Source organism: Equus caballus, chromosome 31 (genome assembly GCF_041296265.1).
Source record: "Equus caballus isolate H_3958 breed thoroughbred chromosome 31, TB-T2T, whole genome shotgun sequence".
Classification (NCBI taxonomy): Eukaryota; Metazoa; Chordata; class Mammalia; order Perissodactyla; family Equidae; genus Equus; species Equus caballus.
Genome location: NC_091714.1, coordinates 4,106,869 through 4,123,217, shown reverse-complemented (window position 1 = coordinate 4,123,217; position 16,349 = coordinate 4,106,869). Strand labels below are relative to the sequence as shown.

General features: G+C 40.7%; 1 protein-coding gene and 1 pseudogene across 3 annotated transcripts in view; one reads left to right on the top strand and one right to left on the bottom strand.

Annotated features, from left to right (window-relative positions):
• Positions 1-16,349, bottom strand: part of PDE10A (phosphodiesterase 10A) — a 540,491-nt gene that overhangs the window by 347,641 nt on the left and 176,501 nt on the right. The gene's annotated exons all lie outside the window — the stretch shown is intronic.
• Positions 11,692-13,600, top strand: LOC138921705 (5'-3' exonuclease PLD3 pseudogene; annotated as a pseudogene).

Here is a 16,349-nt window from a genome sequence, read left to right as displayed (position 1 = left end):
TCGTTTCGTTACTTTTTTCATATTCTCAGAGAAGCAATATAAACTTAAAAGATAGAAAATATTTCTGATTTTCAAATATTTATTTTTTTATTTCTACAAATCAAATTTCAGAAGAGTTCAGATCTTCATGTTTAGTTATTTTGACCAGGACTCAGCCACGAACCAAAAATAAGAAAGAAAAGAGGCTTCTGACTCAAATTTCTGCACTAAACGAGCTCACTGATAAAAGGTTAGCTTGGGTTATTTAGTTTATTGTCAAAATTTCCAGGTAACAGCCTCTTAAGAAACAGAAAAGAGAAGGAAAGAGAGGTTTCCAGAATCTTAACCATGGATGAAAATAAAAAATGACTTTGTCAGTGTGACAATCAGTAAATGGAAAGAAAAGCCATAAAATATAGTTATAAGGACTCAAAACCACATGGGGCCATTCCCAACAGCCCTTAACCCTAGAAAATCTTAAAAGCAACCTCTATCACAACAGATCATATGATTCAACAAGCATGTTCAACGTATTTGCTCTTTTGTTTTGTTTCGTTTTCTAAGGCTGAGATGTGTATAAGACATCATTTCAGAAATATTTCTATCAAAACTTTTCAATTAAAAACAGATCTGACATTGCAGTTGTCTGAGAAATTCACTTACGTGTAACACCAACCTCTTCAAGAATCCCCAATACTTAAAAAAAATTTTTTTTTCAATTTATTTAGACAAACAAATCCCAAAACAGTTCAAAAGGCCCAATAGTTGGAGGCCTTTCAAATTTAAACACTGTCTCCCTCTGAAAGCCGAATAGAAAGAAAAAAAAATTAAGTAAAGTAAAAAGTCAATGTAAAGTGAAAAAAACTTCTATAAAGGGAGAATGAAAGTAACTTAGACGTCATTACCTTTAACTTTTGTGTTTTCTTTCCACTTCAACTCCACTCTGGAAATGACTACTAAATAATAAGACTCTTAAGAATAGATTTGCAACAATAGAAATTAGAAATTATCTTTCAAGAAAATGTTGATGGGAGAAAGCAAATTGCAGGGACATGCAGACATAAATAAGTATTTTTATGTGTATCTTAAAAACACACATAGAAAGACTACATATTGCTCCTGAATATATGTATGTAAAAGTTTAATGAATGGCCTGGAAAAGAACACGCTAAATTCCTAATAGTCTTTGCTTCTGGAGAGTCAGGGGGGCCTGGGGGACTCAAGATCAGACAGATTTTCATGTTACTGATAATCTTTCCTTTATTTGAAAGGAAAAGATTATTCCTTGGAAGTAAATGTGACAAAACTGTAACTCTCAATTCCAGACGGTTGGAATTCAGCTCTGTGTTTTATTACTTTCTTTTTTAGTTTTTTGTTTCTTTAACAATTCTAAATAGAAAGAACTTCCAAAGGGCCCACCAGCATGAAAGCATTAACTCTGGGCACAATATAGAGTGACAACGATTTTAAGAACTATCAGAGGCTAGTAACTTTACATTTGGCATCTTCTATATCAGCATTTAGGAAAGAAACATAAAGACAGACCACAGGCATCCTGTGAAATGCTGTTAGGCTGAGTGACACGGTGGGCGTTGGAAACAATCCATCAAACAGAAACGTGAATATTTCCAGCTGGCCAAGTGGAAAATTTCTTTTCTAGTTTATCTCAGTAACGTTATCAAGAATATAGTCAATGGGGAAAACAAAAGCAAATCATGCAAAACCATTTCAGTGGACGGACTTGTTTCGACAACAAGAAAGTCAGCATGGTCATCACGGCTGTGGCGTGGATGGAGGTGGAATTCCCAACCTCTTCAGAGTAACTGACGTTTTCCTAACGTGTAGAGTGGCCGTCACTACCACTCTGGCCACACAATAGCATCCACTGTGACACTTCCTTAGCAACCATTTAACACCCTGACTTTGAAATCATCCATTATTTTGGTAACAGGATGAATATTTGCTGTTCATGAACTTTTAAAAGGTCATCAGCTGAAACCAAGCCTGCTTCCTTTGATTCATTGCCTTCTCTATTTGTGAAACGCACCCATCACACTGTAAGATATAAAACCTAATTTGTTGAGGAATAAAGAATGCACTTTTTGCTTTTTTAATGGGAAAATGTAATCTTATTTTGGCGATATTAGGGGGAAAAATGTCTGAATGTTGACTAGTCATATTTTATTACTCTGCTACTGATTAACAGCAAGAATGAAACTGATTGAAAACAAATCATCTTGTTGAAACAATTTTAAACTTTTTTGGTTTATCTTTTAATGTCAGTTATTAAAGGATACTTGTAAAGGTCGGAGTTACCAAAAATACAAATTAATTGATATTCAACCTGTAACTAGTATTAGAGTTTAAAACTTATGCTTAGTTTTCAGCAAGAAAAAAATGGCCAATGATTTCATTACTCCCAGAAAAGGCCTGTTTCATTTCTTATAAAACTCATTTGAATAATAAATTTAATCAGCTTCGCACTGCCAAAATCTTCAAATAATTTTACCACACTGGCATAGTTAAGAAGAAATAGGAGAAATTTGCCAATAATATGGAGCTTCTTTTATTTATTAAGTATTTTCAAAACATCCCACTTGATGAGAAAAAAAAATGCTCAAACTGTTTCTCCTCAAAGATTTTCAGCTGTGAAATTCACACTAATTAAAATAAATTTATTTTCAGATTGATCCTTGCTAATTCTACAAATCAAGTAGCTTTTTCTTACTAATGTTGCATATGTATAACACACAGTTAAATTTTTCCAAGTATAAAAAGACTACAAAAATAAGAGAATTTGAGAACTTCTGTACAAAGTTTCTCTGCTTCCCTTTCCTTCTGGAATTATAGAAATGTTCAGATAGATTCAACAAGTTCAGAAGTTGATACAATCATTGGCCATTTTTGCTCATTTCCATGAACTCAAACTACTTCAATAAAATATACAATGCAAATAAATGTTTTGTAAATAGGAAAGAATTGTTCTCATTCTAACTCATATAAAACAGGGAGTATATTCCTATACTCCTATAAAACAGAGAGTTTTCTGATATATATATATATATATAATAATTATTAGCAGTATTGACCTTAATAATGACATTAATCGCTTTAAATTTTGTGACTCTCTCGAGTTCACAAAACATTTCCACACACCATGTTGTTTGACACGCTGCTGTGGTTGAACTGCCCTCCTCTCTCATTCTATTTCTCTCTCCTTCCCTCTATCCCACTAGGGCCTCTGTTCAGCTCTGAAAGTGTCAGGAGGTCGGGTCCCTGTTTTGTGGGAAACCTATAGGCAAGTCAGCAAAATGGAGAGGGGATTGGCCCAGCAGATATCATTCCATTTTAGAAGTGGGGAAACTGAGGCTCGGAGAAGGTAAACAACTGCCAACGGTTTGATCATATCAGCAGCAGGACCTAAATCTCCTGGCTGTCTTTCCAAGAAGTTTTTTCTCTCCAGGTATAGATGCATGTAACAAAATTAAATATATATATTTTTTTCTCATCCTCTTCACCTTAGAAATAAGGAGAAGTGGATATGGTGTACAGAGGTAGGGGAAAGGAGAATGTGCATCCTACTCCCCTATTATCTTCAAACCTGTATTCTCACTTTCATTTCCTGAAGAACAGTGTCTGGTCCAGCATTAGTCCCCGCTGAATCTCAGCTTTCCTCCATAGGATGGGCATTTGGAGGTTTGTGGGGACGGAGAGCAGGCTGGCATTGTGGACAGAGTAGCCACCATGTTGGAAAGTGAGCTTGCGTTTGCATTTGAGGAGCAAGAAAACTTTTGTTTCTATAAGGTATAATTATTTGAGGCGGTGTAAAGGGAGAACAGAGAAAGGGGGTTTTAAGGGATGCAGTGGGCTGAGTTTTTCTCCTGAGGAACAAGTTGAGTGGTTTCTCTCTCTATCGTTGTTGTTTTCAAATATGATCCCTGTCTAAGGAATGGTCATGACCAGGTCACACAACAGAAACACTGATAATTTAACCCGTGAGAACACAGCCAGAATCTCATCTTCGCAATCAACAGCATTCTGTCTCTAGGAAGGAGGGACTGTGATTCTGGGTTTTCTAATCAAGATGGCAAATCTGGTGAACCTTCTTTTAAATATAGGTAGGTGCTCTCCTATTGTCATCAAATCCTCTTCTAGGGAAAAGTGCCACGTGTGCAAAAGTACTCTGAAGCCAAAAGCTCAGATAAGATTGAATGGGTTACCTCCCCCGGGGCATGTACATTCTAATTTTTTATCCTTTAATATTTAATACGTACAAAAAATATGGATAAAACATAGAGGTAAGTTATGAAGCATGATAATAAATGGACCACTGAAAAGCAATCATCAAACGCAGAATGAGAGCAAGAACCTTTCCTACATCATTGTGCCTATGGGCCTGCTCCTCCCTACCATCTCCATCTCCTGCCCAGAGGGCCTCAGTTTCTGAAATTTGTGTTGATCATTACCTCCTTTTAAAAAAAACCCAGCTTTATCAAGTATTTATGTATCTCTTGAAGGATATATCGTGTAGCTTTGCTTGGTTTGGGGTTTAACAAAACATGTCACCATACTGAAGGTAATCTTGCAATATACTTATTTTCATTCAACATTTTCTTTCTGAGATTCATCCGTGTTATAGCATGTAGAAGGCATAACCATTTTCACTTGTGTATAATGTTCCATTTTGTGAATAGGACAATTTTTATTCATCCGTCCTCCTGTTGACGGGCTTTGGGTTGTCTCCAAAGCTGCCTTGCACATCCCTGGGCATTTTTCCTGGTGCACAGGTTCTGGAGTTCCCCTAATGAACACAGCTAAGAGTGGAGATGCTGTCCACACTGGGCGAATGTTCCACTTTACTAAATAGCGTCTAATTGTTCTGCACAGCTTTTGGGCAATCTACTTTCCCATCAGTGATGTCTAAAGATTGCCACTGATTCATATCCTCACCAATGCTTTTAAATTTTTGTCAAACTAGTAGGTACCAATTTATCTCATTGTAGTTCAAATTCACATTTGTCTAGTTATTAATGAGGTTGAGCATTTTTTTGTGTTTTTATAGGCCATTTGGGTTTCTTCTATGAATTTCTTGATTGTATCTTTTGCCCATTTTTATTCAGTTGGGTTGTCAATTTTTAAAATTGATTTTAAGAGTCCTTCATATATTCCAGACACTCATCTTTCGTTGGTCATTGGTGTGGCAACTGTCTTGCACTTTTGCCTTTTTCATGCTATCTTTTGATGAGCAGATGTTCTTAATTTTAATGTAGCCCAGGCTTTTCTATCATTTCTTTGGTGGGTAATGCTCTTAGTTTTTGTTTAAGATATCCTGGCCCTACCAGAGTCAGAAAGATATTTTCTTATCTTTTTGGAGTTTTAAAGTCTTACCTTTCACATTTAAGTCTTTAATCCATCAGGATTTGGTGGTGCAGAGGTGTGAGGTAGGGATACCATCTTTACTTTTGCACTATGCACGACAAAGTTCCCCCAACCATTTCTTGAATGAGCCCCTCTTTTTCCAACTGATGTGCAAGGACCCTCTTCATTTCAACAGGAAAGGAAGTCATTGTTTGGCTTATAATAAAGGAAAGAAATTCTGCAGTGATGTGTGTGTGTATAAATATAGGTTATTTTTTTCAGGGTAAAGGGGAGTTCCTCTTGTGCCCAAAGTCACATCATTTCAGCAGCCTCTTGTTAGCTCCACTTTGAGACAAGTGCTAAGTGTGGTGTTTATTTCTGACTGCAGCGGTAGTCTGCCTCAATTGATCCCTTTCCCAACAACTATATTTCAATGATGAGTAAAAGAGACACACAACTTTACTTGCTTTCTAAATGTTGCTTGACTGTTTGGGGGTAGTGTATACAAAATTGATTCATTTTCTTTTTTGTTTGCATTTCCTGGAATTTACTGCATAAATCTCGGTATTAGGCAAATTGGAGACAAAGTCCAGGGCCCTGAGCAGATCTGAATTCACTTTCACCCGTCACAATGCAGTACGGGTTCCTATCCTGCAGATGCTCCTTTCATCTCCCACCTGGCTGTCTCCACTCCTTCCTTTGTGGCCACTGCAAGCTGCTCCTCCCACTTCCCCTTCCTTCTCTGATTTCCTAAGAAAAGAGCATCTGCTGCCCTCCAATTCACTGCTGCCTCTCCACTCTTGTATCCACTCCACCGTCCACACTCACAGAGCATCTGCTGTGTGCTGTGCCTTGCTGGTCTCTAAAGGATGCAAAGCTTAGTGAGACTGTTCTCCACCACCCTCCTCGTATAACCTCCTGTTTTAGAATTCAGATCATTCAATCTCACTACACTTCTCTCATTCTCTTCATCATCTGGTAGCCCTCCCCACAATGTCCTGCCATTTTCCACCTACCTCCAGGATGAGATCAGGGCCCTCCTCGCAGTTTTCCACTCCACCCTTTTTACTGGCCCTCAATATCATTTCACTTACCCATTGATGAATCATCAACACTCTAACTTTTAATAAATGATTTTTTATAAACTCATATGACCTTCATCTTGATCCTCTAAATACCCTGCCTTGGAAGACCTTGCACTCACTTGGGCCAGCATCAACTCCAACATTCAGAACTCAGCACAGTCTCAATTCACCACAACCGTCCCAACCTGCTACCTCATATAGTCTCACACCTACCAAATCTGTTCTTGTATTCAGTCAACAAACATATATATCCTTTAAGTGATGATGACATACAACTGAATAAGACACAATTCTTGCCCACAAGGGGCTCACAGACAAGCGGGGCATACAGGAACATAGACAGAGAACTATAAACAGTCTGGTCAGTTCAAAGACAGAAAGATGAACATCCTACTAAAGGGCACTCTTGGGAGGAACATCTAAGCTCTTCAGGACAAGGGTGTGGAGGTGTTGGGTGATAACTTCCTGGAGGTGAGTAGGATTTGGCAGGGCGAAGAGGAAGGGTCTGTTACATAGGGAGGGTTAAACATGAGCAAAGGAAAAAGAGAAACACCCTGGTGAGTGTAGAGTTTCAAATTACTCCACAGCTTGTCCATCACCTCCTCTGAAACTTGCCTCCTTCTTTCATCCACTCCCTCTTGTGCCAACATCTCTCTTCTACTGGCTCATTCTTTTCAGTCTACAGGAGTTTCTAGGTCTCCATTGTGTTAAACAATCCCTTTTGACTCTATTTTCTGCTCGAGGGAAGGTCTTCTACAGTGCTCTCTGTCTCTACTATCTCCTCTCCTCAAGTTGACTCTAGGCTGGTGAAACCACCCACCTTCAAGGCCATTCGTGTTCACCTAACTTACAAATCTAAAGGCTTGTTTTATTTGGTATTTTTGTGCTTTTGGAATCTCTTCATTTTCATTCCTTATGACTGGAGTTACTTGGGTCTACTCTAAATTTTCTAATTTTCTCCATTTCTTCATTGGCCTTCCAAAAATGGGTGCTCAAGAGTCTGTTTTTGATCCTCTGCCTTTTCTTGGTTACTCTTTTTCTCATGAATTTTATCTGTTCTCACAGCTTCAATTCGGTGACTCTATTCATGACTGCAAATAATGTATTGTTTCCCCCAAAACTCGAACCTCCCTAGTTTCCACCCCCATCTAGAAACCCCAATAACACCTCAAATTCAAGATCTTTAAACTTGTACACATTATTTTTGTCCTGTAAGTAACTTTTCCCTCTCCTTTCTCTGTTTTCATGTCCAGGATGATAACCTTAGAAGTTATTTTTTAATCTAAAACCTTTCTCACCCTCTACCTTGATCCATCATCAAATCCAGCCTGTCTTTCCACTGGACTGTCACTTTCATATATTCCCTCCTGTCCAGTCTCATTTCAACCTTCCTAATTCAGACATGTGCTTTGATGTGCCCGACAGTGGGCTCTCTGTGGTCCATTCTGTTATACTCAAAGCCATTGTATTTCTTTCCCAAAGTACCTCTGTGGCTCTCCGTCTATGAGCTTCATAAGGGAGCCTCCACAGTCCCACCTTACCAGGTTTTTGTCCATCACTTCTCAAAATCAACCTTATAATCATGCGTTTTGGGCACCTTGCTATTCCAGAACATCTATTTGTGCAATTTCCCTTTTTTGTTGAGGGCTTTTCTTATGCTTGGGCTGCCTTTCATATCATTATCATTTATGAATTGGAAAAAAATTGTTAAAGTGACTGTAATCTATGTCATTGTACTTGGTCTTTGATGAGAAATTCACTTCTCTTTCTTTAAAAGAGAAATTCAAAGTCCAAGTTGACAAAGATGAAGCTTATGATCAACATAACATAATAGCAGAAAGGACACTGCTTATAAATTCTGAGAGCTTCCACTTCCAGATAAGAAGGAGTAAACATATTTCACCTCATCTCTTCTGCTAAATGCAACTATAAAGCGTGGACAGACTGACTCGAGAAACTATTTGAAAATTATACAATAGCAGGTGGATTGGAGAAAAAGACCAGGATTGGAAGCACCTCTGAGCGAACAATGACATTTTACCCCTCCCGTATTCTCCACTTGAATAACACAGTCTGACACCTAGAAGTAGGTACCTGATACCTGATGCTTAGATCAGCCTACACAGAGAGAGCACCTGAAGTCCTCTTGTTCTGCCTACAGGAGTGGGAAACAAAGATCCTAATACTCAAGGAGAGTGTGCGAACTGTATTTTTTTTCTTCTCTCTGTTCCCCATGCTCCATATCCCAGGCAATTGTGTGGTTATCGTGGTGGTGGCTGAGTTACAAGGCACTAAGAACCCACAGGAGTCAAAAGTCTGAAGGATTAAGCTTCCCCCTCCAATCAGTGAAGCCGTGATCTCAAAAGAAGGGGGAAAACTTCCGAAACCTTCTTGTCTTTCTATCCTCCCACTGCTTGGCCCAAGACATGGAAGCAATATGTGGTATACAGTCCAAAATTATGCAAAAATCAGGAAAATCTCAACTGGCATGGGAAAAGACAATCAACCAACCTAAAACAGAGATGACACAGATGTTGCTTCTCTGATGTTGATGCAAAGACGTCAAAACAGCTATTATACAGAGAGGATCCAGAAGACCATGGGGAATTTTAAATTTACCTTGTGTGAGAGATTCGGTGCTGGTTGGAATAAGTTCCCTTTCTTGGGACAGACACTTGTTCTTGCCTCTATTCTCAATGTTTTATTATTATTATCTTTTCCATCTCTGCCTCTCTATGTTTGATCTTTCCCTTCTCACATTATTCACATTTGTATCCTTAGTCGGTACAAGTTTGCATTCAATTGTAAAGTGCCTTGAGTTCTTCTAAGGAAACTGAAATTTAACAAATAATAAAGATAATAGTGTCTAGTAAACTTTTCTTTGCCTACACATTTGATCTGAAAATGCAATAGAATAGAATAGTCTTTAATATTCAAAAAGGCCAGTGATTCTCTTTCAAAATATCATTGCAAATTTTCACGCTTAATAAATCCTAAGATGTAAAGAAATTAGTAGATATGCTGAAACTAGTAAAGTGACAAAAATAAGTTTACAACAATTATCTTCACACCAAACCAAAAAGGTGCATCATAAGAGAATGGTTAATAAATCCCTAAATGTGATTAATTTGTAAATGCTGTGTTTTACAGCTGATACATTAGAGTCTGTGTTGTATAAAAAAAGAATGCTTGCAAAAGTGATAAATGAAAATGGTAGAGTGAAAAAGCATCATCACGCAGACACCAGACCCTGGGTTCTCAGGACTATCGAGAGCAGACTTGAAGTACCCAGGAAGGCAGGACTTGGATGTTTAACAAAGTCCATGCTAGAAGAAAATATCATGGATGAGAATTTATTTGGCCGTCTTTGTACTCTCTGTATCACCAAATCCTCATAATAAATAATTATATGTGCAGGTGTGGTCCTGGGCTTCATCTTCTTGCATTGGTGTCAGCTCTCGGCCTTGAATTTGCCTGAGGCCTCTGACCTCCTACTCTTTGGCTGTATTTAATACAATGTCTTGACTGTGCCTCTCCTTAGTGTTCACTTCATGATTGTTGAACTTTCTATGTCAATTTGGTGTCTGACCACTGGCTGGTTCAACACTGGCTCCTGCTTTGTTACTCCTTATTTGGTGCATTCAGCCTCTGGACTGGGTATCAGTGTAAATGAACCAAAGGGAATGCAAACAGAATGCAAAAAATATAAAGGCAATAATAATATTATCCTTTCAGGGATTAATGCGGCAGAGAAAACGAAGTACACACACACTAACCATCACATGATAGTAAGCATCTGTGGTCAGTAGAATAACTCCCCTTCTCCTGAAAGATGTCCATGTCCTAATTTCTGGAACCTGCGGACGTTATCTTATGTGGCAAAAGGGACTATAAAGATGTGATTAAGTTACATATCTTGACATGGGAATATTATTCTGAATTATCCAAGTGGGCCCAATGTACAGGGGTCCTTAAGAGTGGAAGATGGAGACAGAAAAGGAAGAGAGAGGGAGATTTGACTATGGAGAGAAGTCAGGGTGAGGCTATGTGAGAAAGACTCAACCAGATATTGCTGGCTTTGAAGATGGAGGAAGAGGCCACAAGCCGAAGGATGCAGGAGATCTTTGAAAACTGGAAAAGCCAAGGAAATAGGTTTTCCTCTAGAGTATCCTGAAGGAACGCATCCTTTTAACACCTTGATTTTTGCCCAGTGGGACCTGTGTTGGGCTCTTAATTCAAAGAATGTAAGATAATAAATTGATCTTGCCTTAGACCACTACATTGGGTTACTTGTTACTCAGTCATAGAAAAAGAATACAATGCCCCAAGTATTAAGAGGAAAAAAGTCCATAGAGGGGAGAAATACTCAAGAACATAGGAATGAAGGTAGTTGATTTGCTGCTTCAGCTAAGTGTAATCTGAAAGTTCAAATTAAAGTGTGTTCACCTTGAATTCCTTAAATCAAAAGTTTCTTCATAGTACAAAATCGAATCACAAAGTTAGTATATAGCTCAGCGAAAGGACTAAGTCATGTGAATCACTGACAAGTTAATTGTCCTCTGGGATTTTACTGTCATCCTCCTTGTGAATTTGATTTATCACTTCAGAGAAGTCATATTACTAGTTTAAGGCTGCCTTACAGGCATCGCCATAGACATCCCACTTTATTTCAACTTACAGAAATTTATTGGTCCATCCTAACTGAAAATCACTCTATAACCTCTTCAAAGAGTCCAAAACAGGACCAAGGTGTGGGAAATCTGATTCAGTGGATTACAAACTGTCTAAAAAACAAGTTGAACCCACTGGCGGTTCTGATGTGTACAAGTGTTAGAGGCAGAGAACAATACGGTTTCACTAGTTTCCATTTGCCCTTCAGAGATGGACACTGGACCCAATTATCCAACCCTCCCGACATTTCCTGTGGAACTTGGAACTCTGCTAACTCAATTCATCGTATTTCCCCTGGGTCCACATACAACTTAGTATCCACCATAAACGAATTCTGAAACCCAGAAGCCTATTCAGAAGAACATCAAGACATACATCGTACTGTGTGCCCAGTGACGTACTTACTGGTTCAACAGACTGGCTTTTGCAGAATGCATCAGGACTTAATTGAGACACATTGTGTGGAGCAGGAAATCATACAGTCAAATTTTCAAAGCCAAGTTCAACTTTTGCTTGTGGATTATGTACAATTTTTAAAATGCTGCTGAATACAGAGAAAAGAACAAAATGATCTATATAAAAATAGATTTTCGGAGAAGCTGGGGCCCCGTGGAGGTAGCAGCTGCCGCCTGCGGAGTAAGACCGAGGCCCCTTTGGGGTAGGTTCGGAGACCCTGACACACCCACTTTCCCGCCTGGGCTCTGCGTATCCCCCTGCTGCCTGGCAAGATGAAGCCTAAACTGATGTACCAGGAGCTGAAGGTGCCTGCTGAGGAGCCTGCCAGCGAGCTGCCCATGAATGAGATCGAGGCGTGGAAGGCTGCGGAGAAGAAAGCCCGGTGGGTCCTGCTGGTCCTCATCCTAGCGGTAGTGGGCTTCGGTGCCCTGATGACTCAGCTGTTTCTATGGGAATACGGCGACTTGCATCTCTTTGGACCCAACCAGCGCCCAGCCCCCTGCTATGACCCCTGCGAAGCAGTGCTGGTGGAGAGCATTCCCGAGGGCCTGGACTTCCCCAATGCCTCCGTGGCCAACCCCTCCACCAGCCAGGCCTGGCTGGGCCTGCTCGCCGGTGCCCACAGCAGCCTGGACATCGCCTCCTTCTACTGGACCCTCACCAACAATGACACCCACACTCAGGAGCCCTCTGCCCAGCAGGGCGAGGAGGTCCTGCGGCAGCTCCAGACCCTGGCGCCTCGAGGTGTGAAGGTCCGTGTTGCCGTGAGCAAGCCGAACGGGCCCCAGCCGCAGGCAGACCTGCAAGCCCTGCTGCAAAGCGGTGCCCAGGTCCGCATGGTGGACATGCAGAAGCTGACCCATGGCGTCCTGCACACCAAGTTCTGGGTGGTGGACCAGACCCACTTCTACCTCGGCAGCGCCAACATGGACTGGCGCTCCCTGACCCAGGTCAAGGAGCTGGGCGTGGTCATGTACAACTGCAGCTGCCTGGCTCGAGACCTGACCAAGATCTTCGAGGCCTACTGGTACCTGGGCCAGGCGGGCAGCTCCATCCCGTCAACGTGGCCCCGGCCCTATGACACCCGGTACAACCAAGAGACACCGATGGAGATCTTCCTCAACGGAACCCCCGCCCTGGCCTACCTGGCAAGTGCACCCCCACCGCTGTGTCCGAGTGGCCGCACCCCAGACCTGAAGGCCCTGCTCAACGTGGTGGACAACGCCCGGAGTTTCATCTACATCTCGGTCATGAACTACCTGCCCACTATGGAGTTCTCCCACCCTCACAGGTTCTGGCCTGCCATTGATGACGGGCTGCGGCGGGCTGCCTACGAGCGGGGCGTCAAGGTGCGCCTGCTGATCAGCTGCTGGGGACACTCTGAGCCCTCCATGCGGGCCTTCCTGCTCTCCCTGGCTGCCCTGCGGGACAACCACACCCACTGCGACATCCAGTTGAAACTCTTTGTGGTCCCTGCGGACGAGGCCCAGGCCCGCATCCCGTACGCCCGCGTCAACCACAACAAGTACATGGTGACCGAACGTGCCACCTACATTGGGACCTCCAACTGGTCAGGCAGCTACTTCACGGAGACGGCGGGCACCTCGCTGCTGGTGACGCAGAACGGCCGGGGTGGCCTGCGGAGCCAGCTGGAGGCCATTTTCCTCAGGGACTGGGACTCCCCTTACAGCCATGACCTTGACATCTCAGCTGACAGTGTGGGCAACGCCTGTCGCTTGCTCTGAGGCCCGGTCCAGTGGACAGCCCGAGGCCTGCGAGGCCCCCGTGGACCCAGATGTCCTGGGTCCCGGTCCCTGTCCCCGTGCCCCCGCTTCTGTCTGCCCCGTTGTGGCTGTACCAGCTCTCTCCTGCTCTCCCACCTCTACCTCCACCCCCACCGGCCTGACGCTGTGGCCCCTGGACCCAGCCGAGCTGGGGGAGCGGTCTGCCCTCTAAGAAGTGGGGGTGCATGCTGGGCCCAGCCCCCTGGCCCACCCCCCTTCCCAGGACAAATAGGGCCCAAGGTTAAAATAAGAAGTAAATAACTTGTCTGTAAAAAAAAAAAAAAAAAAAAAAAAAAATAGATTTTCGTATGCTGTCTTCATACTACTGCAGTTCTTAACCCTTACTCCTAGTACTCTCTGATGTTCCACACATACTTTCTTGCCTTATAAATGAACGCATATGTGACTTACATACTCTAGAAAATTGTGTAGTCCTTGGAGGCAGTGACCATTTTATGGCTACTTGGCAATCTGAAATAGTGTTTAAAATACTTTATTCAGCTAGCAAATGTTATTTGGGTAGATGTTATGCCTGAAACCCTTTACTGGAGATAGTCAAGTCATAAAGGAGAGTGTCTCATCACGCTTGTCCAGTTGTACATACCCAAGTGGCTGTTACAGAATATAATGCAAATTACCATTGCAATCATACTTTTAGTCATGACTTTTTAATATGTGTCTTATCACATATCGCATACTAGGATATATTTTCTTCAAAGGTTTGGAACACATCTTTTAGAGTTTTATCCTCTACCACAGCATGTAATATGGCACAGTTTGACTCATTCATACCATTTCAACAGGATGAATGAATACAATTAAGAAACAGATATGTGTACACTAAAAAAGAGGCCACTTCTTTAAACTGAGGCTTTTTAATATTTTGATGACTCGATTTTAAGCCTGGTTTCTAGAGTAGTGATGGGCATTGATGATAGAAGACAGGGAGATTCTTTTCGAGAGGAAGATTTCTTTTCCAAAAGGGTAGAAGGAAAGCATCAGAGAATGGTAAGATTCTTGGTTTAGAGAAATCCCACATTCAGAACTAAAGCATCATAGAATAGACGCTTTACAAACATAGAATGAGTGCTTTACAAACCCTTGGCTGGCTGTTGAGAGATCAGTTTAAAGACTCCCATTGTTTGAGATCTAGTAGTGATGGAAGAGTCCATCTAATTCAACCTCATCCACTTTAGCAAAGAGGAAATTAAAACAAAAGAGGTTAAATGACTTGTCGAGTTTCAACTGCTAGTTAACTTGAAAGCCAGGAGCAGCCCAGGTTTGATGATATGAAATGAATGGACTGATGTCAGAAGGAAGAAAATAGGAACAGGTTAGGGAGGCAGAAAAGTGCATCTTTAACTCATTTGACTTGTAATGCTCTACTTCAGTGTTCAATAAAACTCATTTCATTGACCCTCTTGGCTATCAACCAACCCATCTCACGAGTCTACTTTCTTGGTATTTACCTTCTCCTTTCTACTTTCCTACATTAACCTCCTGCTTGTTTCTTACTATACCAGTCTTTCTATTTGACAATTAAATCCTTTCCTCTCTTTTGAATTTTTAGTCCTTTCTACAAAGGGAAGCAAGTTAAGACAATTGAAGAAATTTACATAATTCAGACTATAAACTTTCAATATGGTATAATATAGAATAACAAACAAAACAACTCATATTGTTTCCATTTTTAATAGGAGTTAAATGTGAAAAATAGCAAGCAATACCACATCACTTACTTAAATGTACTTATTTAAATTTAAATTAATCACTTATTTAAATTTAAATTAAATTGAAAATCATCATTCAAATTCAAAAAGCAACCTTCTAATGGAGCTCAGATGTCTCCAATAATTTTGCTTTTATTTTGTTCTTTTCCATGCAGACCAAGTTAGCTGGTCAGAGGATCGGGCAAATGATGGGTATTGAGATAGCCAGAGGCCTTGAGACAAGGCAGATTCAGTTTGAGTGATCATAAATATAAACAGGATTTAGGTCGGAAACTGTGTACAGACAGGTTGGGATGAAGACAAGTAAAGGTGACTGTTGGCATATAATTGCTTTAGTCAACCAGGTTCCGTTAAGACAAGATCAAAAAGGGTAAAGTAGAGTTGGGCCGGGACTTTTCAGTACCAGGGAGAGTTCCTGGATTGGTAACCGAGGGGAAGCCTGAAGAAAATGTTGCCCTTTTATCCCCGAAAGTCTCAAAGGCCTTCTTTTATTCTGACAGGTCCTAATGCCAAAAAGAAGAAGGATAGATTATCATCCATTCAAAAGCCAAGATTTAAAACTTAGTGGGAGAAATCAACCTTCTTGTAAACTTCAAAGAGAATAATTCCTTCATCTCTCCTTTACGTTTTACAAGTTACGTGGCACTGAACAATTTAGGTAATTCTCAGAACCCCAGTTTCCTAATCTGTCAAATGGCATAGGATACTTACTTCCTAGTGTTGTTGTGAGACTTGAGGGAGGTTATTTACACTAAATGCTTAACACTAGCTACAGTAAATAGTAATAGTCTCTCTTTCTTTACCATCTACTACTTTTCTAAGTTGGGAGCAGAAATTCTGACAAAGCAGAGACTTTAAAATCTGCTTGGTCTTTGAGCCAATAGCTACACTAGTTGATAAAAAGGCTTAGATTCTAACTCAAGAGAGTTATGGATTAGTATCACAGATATCTTCACAGACAATTAGACTTAATTTTAAAAAGTCTTAGTGATAAAACATTATTATTGTTGGTTTTGTTGTTATGCATTTATATATTAAACCAAATCCTCATCCAGTTGGAATTATCAAAATTTAACAGCCTCTAAATGCATTGCCCTTTGAAAAACTAATAACCTTATATCCAATTTCTATACCTTGTAAAAGAAGATTAGTTCTAAATTGAAGTATTTCTAACATCTTTCAAAAATAGTTCTATTTATTAAAAGAAGAAAAAAGGATTAAAGACAAAGTGAGACTTCTGGTCAGTGTTTCCCAAATATGGCTGCATATTAACATCAAATAGGGAA